We start from the raw sequence: 14,567 nt of genomic DNA, 5'->3' as shown, positions 1-14,567 counted from the left end.
TCATAATTTTGAATTTCTGTCAATAATGACTTTATGTAATAATTGAATCATTTCCACTTTTATTTAATAGTATACACTTTTGTAATTTTTTAATTTTGTCCACTTTGATTTTATTTAATAATTGAATAATTTCCACTTTTATGTAATAGTATACACTGTCATTTTTTTGAATCTTTGTCCATTTTGACTTTATGTAATAATTGAATAATTTCCACTTTTATTTAATAGTATACACTGTCATAATTTTGAATTTTTGTCATTAATGACTTTATGTAATAAATGAATCATTTCCACTTTTATGTAATAGTATACACTGTCGTAATTTTGAATTTTTGTCCACTTTGACTTCATGTAATAATTTAATCATTTCCACTTTTATTTAACAGTATACACTGTTGTAATTTTTTACTTTTGTCCACTTTGACTTTCTTTAATAATTGAATAATTTCCACTTTTATGTAATAGTATACACTGTCATTTTTTTTAAATTTTTGTCCATTTTGACTTCATGTAATAATTGAATAATTTCCACTTTTATGTAATAGTATACACTGTCGTAATTTAAAATTTTTGTCCATTTTGACTTTATGTAATAATTGAATCATTTCCTCTTTTATGTAATAGTATCGTCTTGGTTTACTTATGTAAGCCTCGTTCCCTGAAGGAGGGAACGGAGACGTACGTCGGAACTGACCGACGACTTGGGATCTATTTTCAGAGACCAATCTACTTAGAGTGTATAGAAACGAGCCAATAAACATTGGCATGCGGTTCACGCACCGACCCGCAGCACGGGTATAAAACACGGACGTGAACAACGCATACCGCTTTTACAACTGAGGAGCCGAGATGTGACTCGGGCCTGCAGCTGAAGCACAGCACCTGGCGACGGGACGTACGTCTCCATTCCCTCCTTCAGTTTCAGTTGGTCACGTTTGACGTACGTCGGAACTGACCGACGAATTGGGATCCCTACAAAAACGCCAGTCCAGCGCCCTGCTCAAGCTCACTGGGTGCTCCTAGTTGGAGCAGCAGTCAGGCCTTAAAGCAGGGAGGTCCGACACTGCTGTTTCTGCAAGACCCACTCAGCATGACTATTGGATAACGCTGGGAAAGCGTGCCCGTCTCATGAGATGGTACGCTGCGGAGCTACGTCCACCTCCGGAGGAGGTGTGGAAAATACTCATACGGACTAACCTATCTGGGTAGTAACAACATATGGCAGTCTCTGGGGTGGTTCCAACCTGGTTCCAGGGGGGAAAGAACACCACCAGAGACGACAGAGCGGACTCTGTCAAGGGAAAGACACGGGGCTAGCCGAGTAGGGTAGCAGGTACCATGGAGAATACACATATGGGGTCGCCGTGAGGGAACCGCTACATATGGACCCAGCCTAACACACACGTTTCACAAGCATACGGGTGCAGGCCTGGCGTCAGACAGCCGCCACGTCTGATACCGAAGGGGTGATGGAGGAGCTCAACAGGGTTCACCATTTCTGGGGAACACAACTGGAGAAAAAATAACGCACGTATCCGGCCATAGGCGGGAGTGGAGTAGCAAGCCGACACAGGAACGGGCACTTCGCATCTACCGGCCGTTGGAGGCGAGTACACGGGAAGAAACCGGCTTCACACGGAGGCTATAGAATCTAGCGAACATGTTAGATGTCGCCCAGCCCGCAGCTCTACATATATCTGTCAGCGAGGCGCCTTGAGCCAGCGCCCAGGAGGAAGCTACACTCCTTGTTGAGTGTGCCCGCAACCCGAACAGGCAAGGCACGTCTTGCGATTGGTACGCTAAGACGATAGCATCCACTATCCAGTGGGCTAACCTCTGCTTGGAGAGAGCCTTTCCCTTCTGCTGGCCTCCGTAACAGACGAAGAGCTGCTCTGAGGTCCTAAAGCTTTGAGTCTGGTCTATGTAAGCGCGAAGAGCGCGGAGGGGGCATAACAAAGCCAGGGCTGGATCTGCCTCCTCCGAAGGCAGCGCTTGCAGGTTCACTACCTGGTTCTGAAAGGGAGTGGTAGGAACCTTGGCACATATCCGGGCCGGGGTCTCAGGATGACGTGACAGTTACCGGGCCTGAATTCTAGGCACGATTTGTTGACCGAAAGCGCATGCAGGTCCCCTGCCCTCTTGATTGAGGCCAATGCAGTCAGGAGTACCATCTTCATAGACAGGATTTTTAACTCAACAGACTGCAAAGGCTCAAAAGGAGGGCCCTGAAGTGCTCTGAGCACCAGGGCTAAGTCCCAAGAGGGTAGCGAGATAGAACGAGGAGGATTTAGTCTCCTCGCACCTCTGAGGAACCTGACGATTAAGTCGTGCTTCCCTAAGGATTTACCTTCAACTACATCGGGATACGCCGCTATTGCTGCGACGTACACTTTCAGGGTGGAGGGAGACAGCCTACGCTCCAACCCATCTTGTAAGAAAGAAAGCACAACATTAATCGAACGCTTCCGGGGGTCTTCGTGGCGGGAAGAGCACCACTCAACAAACAGGTTCCACTTCAGAGCATAGAGCGCCTCGTAGAGGGGACTCTAGCCGAAGTGATGGTGTCTACCACTGCCTGTGGTAGGCCACCTAGAACCTTCGCGTCCCGTCCAGGGACCAGACATGGAGTTTCCAGAGGTCTGGACGCGGGTGCCATAGAGGGCCCCCTTCCTGAGAAAGAAGGTCCTTCCTCAGGGGAATCGGCCAGGGTGGGGCTGTCGCGAGGAGAGTGAGCTCGACGAACCAGGTCCGGTTGGGCCAGTAGGGTGCAACTAGCAAGACCTGCTCCTCGTCCTCCCTGACCTTGCACAGAGTCTGTGCTAGTAGGCTCACTGGGGGAAACGCATATTTGCGTAGGTCCCGGGGCCAGCTGTGTGCCAGTGCATCTGTGCCGAGGGTACCCCCATTCAGGGAACAGTACCACTGGCAATGGGACGAGTCCGGAGTGGCAAACAGGTCTACCTGTGCGGCTCTGAAAAGGTCCCATATCAGTGTTTGTGCTGAAGCAGCTCCTTGAAGCGACTTACCGTGAGACGTACTGCCATTAACTCCAGGCAATTGATATGCCAATGTAGCTGGGGCCCCGTCCACAGACCCGAGACTGCATGCCCATTGTATGTGGCCCCCCAACCCATGGCTGAGGCATCTGTGAATACCACAACATATAACCACAAGGGCACTCCAGCCCGTAAGAATGAGGGGTCGGACCGAGAGTTGAAGGTTTGGCGACAGTACGGGGTAACTGGGACCCGATACTGGCCGCTCTGCCACGCCCACCTCGGGACTCGGTCGTGTAGCCAGCGCTGAAGCGGTCTCATATGAAACAATCCGAGCGGCGTCACCGCGGCTGCAGATGCCATATGCCCCAGGAGCCTCTGAAAGAATTTCAGTGGGACCGCCGTCCTACTCTTGAATGTATTCAAGCAGTTCAACACTGACTGGACTCGTTCCTCTGTGAGGCGCGCAGTCCGGTTGACCGAATCCAGCTCCATACCGAGATAAGAGAGCCTCTGCGTGGGACAGAGTTTGCTCTTCTCTCGGTTGACCCGAAGGCCCAACAGGCTGAGGTGACGGAGCACCAGGTCCCTGTGTTCGCACAACTGATACCGAGACTGGGCGAGTATGAGACAGTCGTCGAGATAGTTGAGAATGCGAACGGCGTATTCTCGGAGTGGAACAATGGCTGCCTCCGCGACTTTCGTGAAGACGCGGGGCGACAGGGACAGACTTTGTACTGATATGCCTTCCCCTCGAATGCAAAGCGTAGGAACGGTCTGTGTCGAGGAAGGATAGAGACATGAAAGTACGCATCCTTCAGGTCGATCGCTGCAAACCAATCTTGGGGACGGATGCATTCGAAGATGCGTTTCTGCGTTAACATTTTGAATGGAAGTCTGTGCAGGGCCCGATTCAAAATGCGCAGATCCAAGATTGGCCGTAACCCACCCCCTTTCTTGGGTACAATGAAGTAGGGGCTGTAGAACCCCGACCTCATATCGGCTGGAGGAACCGGCTCGACCGCGCCCTTTGCCAGTAGGACATCGATCTCCGCCCGTAATACATGGGCATCGCTGCTCCGCACTGAGGTGAACAGGATGCCCCTGTATTTGGGGGGCCGGTGCGCGAATTGAATCGCGTAACCGAGTCTGATGGTATGGATGAGCCAGCGAGACAGCCCCGGGAGCTCCAGCCAGGCTCCCAGAAACTGAGCAAGCGGGACCAACGGCACCACAGACGTACCCGGGGTGAGGCAGCGAGGTGGAATGTTCAGACCTGACTCGGACGGCCCGGAGGCGTCCTCTAGCCTCACACTGCCCCCTGGCGAGAAGAGGGGAAGACTGGAGTGGCAAGGCCCGGGGGCATCGCGCACAACGATCTTGGCCCTCTTGGGGCCCAGGGACATAGGAAACTGCTCTTTTATTTGACAATGTGGGTACCACTGAGCTCCGACACGGTGGAGTTCCATTCGAGCCCGACACATTCGCGGCGTCCCGGGAAATCAAATTTTGAAATGAACAAGTGCAAAAAATGACAGTCCAAAATCATATGAAAAAGTCCCAAAATTTACAAAAAGTAAAAAAATTGAGACATACTAAGTTGAAATTTTGATATGAACAAGTCCAAAAAATGACAGTCAAAATCATATGAAAAAGATCCAAAATTTACAAAATGTAAAAAAAATTAGACTTACTAAGTTGAAATTTTGATATAAACAAGTCAAAAGATGACAGTCTAAAATTATATAAAAAAAATCCCAAAATTTACACAAAGTAAAAAAAATGAGACATACTAATTTTACATTTTAATATGAACAAGTCCAAAAAATGACAGTCCAAAATCATATGAAAAAGTTCCAAAATTTACAAAAAGTAAAAAAATTAAGAGATGCTAAGTTAAAATTTTGATATGAACAAGTCCAAAAAATGACAGTAAAAAAAATATATTTAAAAAATCCCAAAATGTACAAAAAATAAAAAAATTGAGACATACTAAGTTGAAATTTTGATATGAACAAGTCCATAAAATGACAGTCCAAAATTATATGAAAAAGTTCCAAAATTTACAAAAAGTAAAAAAATTGAGACTTACTAAGTTGAAATTCTGATATAAACAAGTCAAAAAAATGACAGTCCAAAATTATATGAAAAAGTTCCAAAATATTACTAAAAGTCAAATGTGGAGTGTAAAGAGCAACATATTAATGGGTGGATGTGGAGTAAGAGTGGAAAGCCTCTGTCTGATCAACTCTTGCTTCACCTAAACCCACTGGAGTTATGACACCTCTTCCCAACTGGCCAGAATCAACCACCACAGCAAACCTGCCAGTTTGGTCTGCAGGCCAGGCTTTTTCATCGCTGTACGAGAATGTCTCGGTTTTCCTACATATCTGTTCAGCTGTCTCCGACTTTCATCAGCTCTGCTCAAGTGGGTTCAACGGCCTAACTTTGAGTTCAGCTCTGGGCAACACTGGTTTGGTTCTGATACATCTCGCACGGATGTCTGGAAGATTGTGACGCTGGACCCAAGCAGTGTCCGTGATGAAGAAGCCGGTCGGTCGGTCACCATTTTAAAGAAGAAAGAAGCCGTTAAAACACATACTATGTATTATATCATTGACTCCATGGGTTATTGACTTCAACCAATCAACCATTCAATGCAAAAATGCAAAAATAAAAAATTGAAACCAGACGATCATGTTTCTATTCTTTTTGGTATACTCCATCAATAGAAAGTCCAAAATGATATGAAAAAGTCCCAAAATTTACAAAAAGTCAAAAAATTTAGACATACTAAGTTGAAATTTTGAAACGAACAGTCCAAAAAATGACAGTCAAAAATTATATTTAAAAAATATTTTTTTTTACAAAAAATAAAAAAATTGAGAGACATGCTAAGTTGAATTTTTGATATGAACAAGTCCAAAATTATATTTAAAAAATCCCAAAATTTACACAATGTAAAAAAATTGAGACATACTAAGTTGAAATTTTGATATAAACAAGTCAAAAAAATGAGAGTCCAAAATGATATGACAAAGTTCCAAAATTAAAAAAAGTCAAAAAATTGAGAGACATACTAAGTTGAAATCTTGAAATGAACAAGTCCAAAAAATGACAGTCAAAATTATATGAAAAAGGTCCAAAATTGACAAAAGAAATCACTAAATTGAGTCATACTAAGTTGAAATTTTGAAATGAACAATCCCAAAAAAATGACCAAAATTATATGAAAAAGTTTCAAAAAATGACAAAGTCAAAAAGTTGAGAGACAAACTAAGTTGAAATTTTGATATGAACAAGTCCAAAAAATGACAAAGTCCAAAATGATATAAAAAAGTTCCAAAAAATGACAAAAGTCAAAAAATTGAGAGACATTCTCAGTTGAAATTTAAATATGGACGAGTCCAAAAAATGACAGTCAAAAATTATATGAAAAAGTTCCAAAAAATGACACAAGTCAAGAAATTGAGAGACATTATCAGTTGAAATTTTGATATGGACGAGTCCAAAAAATGACAAAGTCCAAAATTATATTAAAAAGTTCCCAAAAAATGACACAAGGTAAAAATATTTAGAGACATGCCAAGTTTAAATTTTGATGTGAACAAGTCCAAAATATGATAAACTCCAAAATTATATGAAAAAGTTCCAAAAAAATGAAAAAAAGTCAACAAATTGAGAGACATACTAAGTTTAAAATTATATTCAGGAACCTGCCTTCAGGAACTTAAAACCTGGATGACTGATAACTTCTTGCAGCTTAATACTGATAAAACTGAATTCCTGTTGATTGGCCCTAAATCACAAAATTTGCCACGTGATGACGTTTTTATTGACACTGATGGTGTCCAGATTACACCTTCAAAAACTGTGCGAAATCTGGGAGTATTGCTTGACTCCACATTATCTTTCGACTCACATATTGGTCATACAGTAAAGTCATGCTTTTTCCACCTGCCAAATATTGTTCATATCCGCGGATCCCTCAACTTTAACGATGCTGAAACTGTTATTCACGCTTTTATAACCTCCAGATTAGACTACTGTAGCGCCTTATACAGCGGCTTACCAACTAAGGCTATACATCGCCTCCAAATGGTGCAAAACTCTGCTGCTCGAGCCCTAACATTTAATAAAAAATCTGTACACATCTCTCCCATCCTCAACCAACTTCACTGGCTTCCTGTGGCCAGTCGCATCGAGTTTAAACTGTTAGCTTTAGTCTATAAAGCCGGTCACGGCCCTGCACCACAATATCTTTCTGAGTTAGTTCAACATTATGTTTCTGCCCAGACCCGCAGATCCAGCAATGAAGACCTGCTTGTCGTCCCCAAGTTTAAACGCTCTACTATGGGAGGAAGGGCTTTTAGTGTTATTGGCCCTAAGTTATGGAATAAGCTGCCCTCGACTATCCGTAACGCACCTACTCTCTAGATTTTTACATCCAAACTTAAAACTCATCTTTTTTCTCCTTGCAGTAAACAATTATCTTTCTCTCACCGTCTCTGCCTTCAAGTGATCTCACTCCTCTTCATGTTATGCTACATGACTAGCTACTGTTAATTGTTCTTTGATTCTATAACTTCTTTGTTGTTGTTGGAGTTATTTGTTGTACACCTGCTTGTTTATTTGCTATAATGAACAGGCTGCTTTTCTGATTGTAATTGATTGTACTCCATTGTGAAGCGACCTTGGGTTCTTGAAAGGTGCTATAAAAAATAAACATATTATTAATTATTATTATTATTATTATTATTATTATTATTATTATTATTATTATTATTATTATTATTATATGAATAATACTAAAAATTACTAAAAGTCAAATGTGGAGTGTAAAGAGCAACATATTAATGGGTGGATATGGAGAAAAAGTAGAAAGCCTCTGTCAGATCAACTCTTGCTTCACCTAAACCCACTGTTATGCCCCCTCTTCCCGACTCAAGATTGACGTAAGACTTTGACGTAAGATTTTCAACTTCACAGGATAATGCTATTTCCCTAAAATTCCTTAAGCTGTTTGCTTTATGTTCCCACTGTAACATGCAAACACAAAATGTTTTATCAAAGAGAATCATGAGAGAAAATAAGATGCTTTGATAGATTTATTTGGTTTACAGAAGTTAAACATGACAAAAAAAGCTTAAAACATAATTGTTCTGATCTTTTGAATCTAATCGTACATTGTTCTGTGCAATAAAACAAGAAACATGCAGTATCAGAAGTAAACACATTACAAAAGTATGATAAAATTAGCACAACATTACAGAAAGCAACTCGTTTTCCACTGTTGGGTTTTTGTGTGAGCTGAACTGATGTACTGTATATGACTATCATGTACACACAAAGCACCCTGTTCAGCGCACACCATAGTGCTTTCCTGTGGTCTTGGTTCAAAATTGAGACATACTAAATTGAAATTTTGAAATGAACAAGTCCAAAAAATGACAGTCAAAAATTATATTTAGAAAATCCCAAAATTTACAAAAAGTAAAAAATTGAGACATGCTAAGTTGAAATTTTGATATGAACAAGTCCAAATAATGACAGTCAAAAATTATATTTAAAAAATCCCAAAATTTACAAAAATTAAAAAAATCGACATATACTAAATTGAAATTTTGATATGAACAAGTCCAAAAAATGACAGTCCAAAATTATATAAAAAAATCCCAAAATTTACAAAAAGTAAAAAATTGAGACATGCTAAGTTGAAATTTTGATATGAACAAGTCCAAATAATGACAGTCAAAAATTATATTTAAAAAATCCCAAAATTTACAAAAATTAAAAAAATCGACACATACTAAATTGAAATTTTGAAATGAACAAGTCCAAAAAATGACAGTCAAAAATTATATTTAAAAAATCCCAAAATTTACAAAAAGTAAAAAATTGAGACATGCTAAGTTGAAATTTTGATATGAACAAGTCCAAATAATGACAGTCAAAAATTATATTTAAAAAATCCCAAAATTTACAAAAAGTAAAAAAATTGAGACATGCTAAGTTGAAATTTTGATATGAACAAGTCCAAATAATGACAGCCAAAAATTATATTTAAAAAATCCCAAAATTTACAAAAATTAAAAAAATCGACACATACTAAATTGAAATTTTGATATGAACAAGTCCAAAAAATGACAGTCCAAAATTATATAAAAAAAATATATATATTTACAAAAATAAAAAATTGAGACATACTAAGTTCCATCCATCCATCCATCATCTTCCGCTTACATACTAAGTTGAAATTTTGAAATGAACAAGTCCAAAAAATGACAGTCAAAAATTATATTTAAAAAATCCCAAAATTTACAAAAAGTAAAAAATTGAGACATGCTAAGTTGAAATTTTGATAGGAACAAGTCCAAATAATGACAGTCAAAAATTATATTTAAAAAATCCCAAAATTTACTAAAATTAAAAAAATCGACACATACTAAATTGAAATTTTGATATGAACAAGTCCAAAAAATGACAGTCCAAAATTATATATAAAAATAAAAAATATATTTACAAAAATAAAAAAATTGAGACATACTAAGTCTGAAATTATATTTAAAAAATCCCAAAATGTACACAAAGTAAAACATTTTTAGACATACTAAGTGATAAATTTTAATATGAACAAGTCCAAAAATGACAGTCCAAAATGATATGAAAAAGTTCCAAAATTTACAAAAAGTAAAAAAATTGAGAGATACTAAGTTGCAATTTTAATATGAACAAGTCCAAAAAATGACAGTCAAAATTATATTTAAAAAATCCCAAAATTTACAAAAATAACAAAATTGAGACATACTAAATTGAAATTTTGAAATTAACAAGTCCAAAAAATGACAGTCCAAAATTATATTGAAAAAATCCCAAAATGTACACAAAGTAAAAAAATTGAGACTCACTAAGTTGAAATTTTCATATGAACAAGTCCTAAAAATGACAGTCCAAAATTTTATGAAAAAGTCCCAAAATTTACAAAAAGTCAAAAAATTGAGACATACTAAGTTGAAATTTTGATTTAAACAAGTCAAAAAAAGGACAGTCCAAAATGATATGACAAAGTTCCAAAATTGACAAAAAGTAAAATAATTGAGAGACATGATAAGTTGAAATTTTGATATGAACAAGTCCAAAATTATATTTAAAAAATCCCAAAAGGGGGGACTTCCGGTTCGAGGATGGAGTAAGACTTCCCTTTCAGTCGGTCACGTTCGACGTACATTGGAACTGACCGACGAATTGGGATCTGATCTCAGAGACGAATCTACTTCGAGTGTATTAAAAACGAGCCAATGGAGATTGGCATGCGATCCACGCATTCCACGCACCGCCCCGCAGCGCGGGTATAAATAAGGAAGTGGAATGCTTGAGCCGAAGAGTGTCATTGCTGTGTCTACGAAGAGTGTTATTCGAGTCTCGTGAGAAGGATTGCTGTTCCAGTGCGGGTGTGACGGCGCTTTTCAGCGCGTGGCCGCTTCAGAGGAGATAAAGAGCTGGTTTTGTTGGTTGGCTTGGCGTTTCCATTCTGAGTGCTCACGCAGGCTTGCACTATCTGAACTGCGTGAGCCACGCGTGGAACGTAATGGCGGTAGTTATTGCTCTTCAGCAAGCGCTATCTGTCAAACTGTCTGTCTATTTACTGTTGTATGTCAGTGAAAGTGTGTGATTGAAATGAAGTGTGAAAAAGTGAGAGAGTTCAAGCAGTGTGTGCATCCTTGCCCTCGCTACATGTCGGGCTCGGATACACACCTGCTGTGTGTGCACTGCCTGGGCGTTCAGCATGCTCGAGCGGCTCTCGAGGGAGCCGCTTGTGAGCATTATGAAAGCTGACGCTCAGAGTGCTCCGCTCTCGGCGTGAGCCCCGTGGATCGGTCCCGCATCCGCCGAGGCGGTGCGGCGAGGCTGGTCATGGGGCTCACGGATGGACTGTCAGCGGGACTGGGACTGCTGAGGTATCTTTCCAGTCTTTATCTGACAGTTCAGATGTTCTCCTTCCCCGTGTGGAAGCCCGCGCTGCGGCTTCTTCCCCCGGGGCGGAGGACGCGATGTGTGAGAGGTCTGATTCTGAGGAATTAGACGTACTCAGCATCGAGGCAGTCAAAGTCATAAGCACTTCTTAAATATGCAAGATTCCATCCACGCGATTGCTGAAAAAAAAAGGCAGCGCGCAGGTTATGGGTCTGCAATTAATGTGAACACACGCGATCGGTGTGCATGAGATACTGGTTGGCTTAACGGACGAGTCCGTATAGTAAAATAAATCAGTATTTGTCTGATATGGCTGCATTTAAGTCTGAGGATTTAAATGAGATATTATCTGACTCTGAGGAGTTAGATATTCAGTCATTTCAGACCATTTCAGACACCTAAGGTACTTGAATCGTTCTCTGAGGAGATTCAGATTCAAGATGCTTAGCAATTCCTCCATTGTGATTCAGATCCAGTCTGAGGACTGGTCTGTCACGATGGGTCTGAAGAGGACGCATACTTCCCTGTATCCATCCTTCTGTGTCACAGGAAGTTCCTGAGGTTCGCTTTTTGGGGCAAAGCGTACCAATATCGGGTTCTTCCAGGTGGCCTAGCCCTTTGAGACTCTACACGCAGTAGCGTGTTGACGCCTTCTCAGAGAACTGTGTTCCTGGGAGTCGTATGGGATTCTCTACGTTGTGGGCACAATTGTCTCCCGAACGTATCGAGTCCATACGGGCGGTGGTCTCTAAAATGAAGCTAGGCCACAGCATCACTGTGAAGCAGTTTAAGGTCTGCTGGGGCTCATTGCGGCTGCGTCCAACAGAATATCTCTTGGCCTGCTGCATGAGACCCTTACAGTGGTAGCTGGGAATCAAGGGGTTTTCCTCGGGGGGAAAACCATTCTGTATGATCAGGGTAACGCGCAGATGCCTTCGTTCCCTAGTCATATGGAAGAAACCTTGGTTTCTGTCCCAGGGGCCAGTGTTGGGAGCGTTCTGTTGCCGGTAATCCGTTTCAACAGGCGCCTCCCTCACTGGCTGGGATGTGGTTATGGAGTAAACCAGGTGGCTTTCCTTGAGGGGAAATCCATTCTGTATGATCAGGGTAACGCGCAGTGGCCTTCGTTCCCTAGTCATATGGAAGAAACCTTGGTTTCTGTCCCAAGGGCCAGTGTTGGGAGCGTTCTGTTGCCGGGAATCCGTTTCAACAGACGCCTCCCTCACTGGCTGGGACGTGGTCATGGCGGCCGCTTTGCGAGAGGTCTGTGGGAGACCAGGCATTTCTCCTGGCACATCTACTGCCTGGAAATGCTGGCGGTCTACAAAGCTCTAAGGAGCTTTTTCCCGGACCTCCGCGGCCACCATGTCCTGATATGGAAGTAAACCAGGTGGCTTTCCTTGAGGGGAAATCCATTCTGTATGATCAGGGTAACGCACAGTGGCCTTCGTTCCCTAGTCATATGGAAGAAACCTTGGTTTCTGTCCCAAGGGCCAGTGTTGGGAGCGTCCTGTTGCCGGAAATCCGTTTCAACAGACGCCTCCCTCACTGGTTGGGGCACGGCAGGGGGGTTTGAGGTTGCGCCCTCTTTGCAGACTGGCGCATCACATCCTCCTGTGGTCCCAAGGGAAACTGTTGTCCATCAGGGCAATGTATGTCCCGGGGGTCCAAAATCAGGGAGCAGACATCCTGCTGAGGCAGGGGCTGAGGCCCGGGGAGTGGCGACTCCACCCAGAGGTGGTGGAGGCCATATGCAAGAGGTTCGGCCCAGTGGAAGTGGATCTGTTTGCGTCTCGAGAGACGTCCCACTGTCCACTGTGGTTTTCCCTCACGTATCCAGCTCCGCTGGGGCTGGATGCCATGGTGCAGACGTGGCCGAGTCTGCGTCTGTACGCATTTCCCCCGATTGCTCTGCTCCCGGGAGTCCTGGAAAGGGTCCGTCGACAGGGGGTCAGTCTACTTCTGGTAGCACCCCGTTGGCCGACTCGAGTTTGGTTCTCGGATATCATAGCTCTGCTAGCAGGTCAGCCGTGGGAGATTCCTCTGAGGAGGGATCTCCTATCTCAGGCGGCGGGTACGATATTTTACCCCCGCCCGGAGATTTGGAACCTATGGGTCTGGCCCCTGAGGGGACCAGGTACATAGAGGCTGGCCTATCGGCGGAGGTGATAGAGACCTTACTCAGCTCCAGGGCTCCGTCTACGAGGAGACTGTACAGCCTCAAGTGGAATGTATTTTCCACTTGGTGCAGAGAACGTGAGGTGGACCCAGTTAACTGCCCAGTGGCTTCAGTGCTGGAGTTCCTTCAAGATCGTTTTTCTGCAGGGCTTACCCCGTCCACACTCAAGGTGTACGTGGCTGCCATTGCGGCTTTCCACACTCCTCTGGGTGATGGGCCTCTGGGTAGGCACCAGCTGGTTGTACAATTCCTCCGTGGGGCTCGGAGGATGAGGCCTGCGGCTCGGACCAGAGTTCCAACCTGGGACCTGGCAGTGGTTCTCGAAGGATGGCTGAGGCCCCCTTCGAACCATTGGAGTCGGCTGGACCAAAGGATCTGACTCTTAAGGTGGCTTTTCTCTTTGCCATTACCTCTCTCAGGAGAGTGGGAGATCTCCAGGCCTTGGCGGTAACGCCGACCTGCCTGGAGTTTGCCCCGGGAGGAGGAAAGGCCATCTTACACCCTAGGCCGGGCTACGTGCCTAAGGTGCCATCAAGGGTGGTCAGGTCATTGGTCCTGCAGGCATTTCATCCTCCGCCTCATGTGACGGCGGAAGAGGGGAGACTTCACCTACTCTGCCCGGTTAGGGCGCTCAGAGTTTATTTGGCGAAGTCTGCACAGTGGAGGAGATCACAACAACTGTTGGTGTGTTTTGGCTCACCTAAGAAGGGATTGCCTGCGTCTACTCAGACAATCAGTAATTGGATTGTCCAGGCGATTACCATGGCCTATCAGGTGCGCAGTTTGCCTTCACCTGTGGCTGTGAGGGCTCATTCCACCAGAGGCATGGCCTCTTCGGTGGCCCTTCTTTCTGGGGTCCCCTTGCAGGATATCTGCAAGGCGGCCGGGTGGGCTACCCCACACACTTTTATCAGGTTTTATAGCCTGGATCTCCCTACGACGCCTGGTGCTAGGGTGCTCCAGTCCTAGCTGTGCCTGGTTTCCGGCTTCACACTAGGGCAGGCGCTACCCTTCGGTGTGGCCTAGTGGGTACTCGTTCCCCAAAGCGTCGTCCCGATGCAGTGCGAGTTCCCTCGAAAGGGAACTGCTCGGGTTATGTATATAACCCTTGTTCCCTGAGAAGGGGAACGAGCACTGCATCCCGACGCCACACCTCGGCGCGCCTGGAGCGCATGCTTCAGAGCAATTACTACCGCCATTACGTTCCAGCTCCCCTTTTATACTTCCGGGTATGCCGTCACAATGACGTCATCACGCACGCCAATCGGATTGGCCTAGTTGGCATTCTGGTTTCAGATTCGCTGATGCTAAGGGAGCATCCCCAAAGCGTCGTCCCGATGCAGTGCTCGTTCCCCTTCTCAGGGAACAAGGGTTATATACATAACCCGAGCAGTTTTCCTTTTCTAAAAGAGCAACAC

The sequence above is a fragment of the Gobio gobio genome (assembly GCF_949357685.1).
Source record: "Gobio gobio genome assembly, chromosome: 8".
Lineage (NCBI taxonomy): Eukaryota > Metazoa > Chordata > Actinopteri > Cypriniformes > Gobionidae > Gobio > Gobio gobio.
This window is presented reverse-complemented; position numbering follows the sequence as displayed.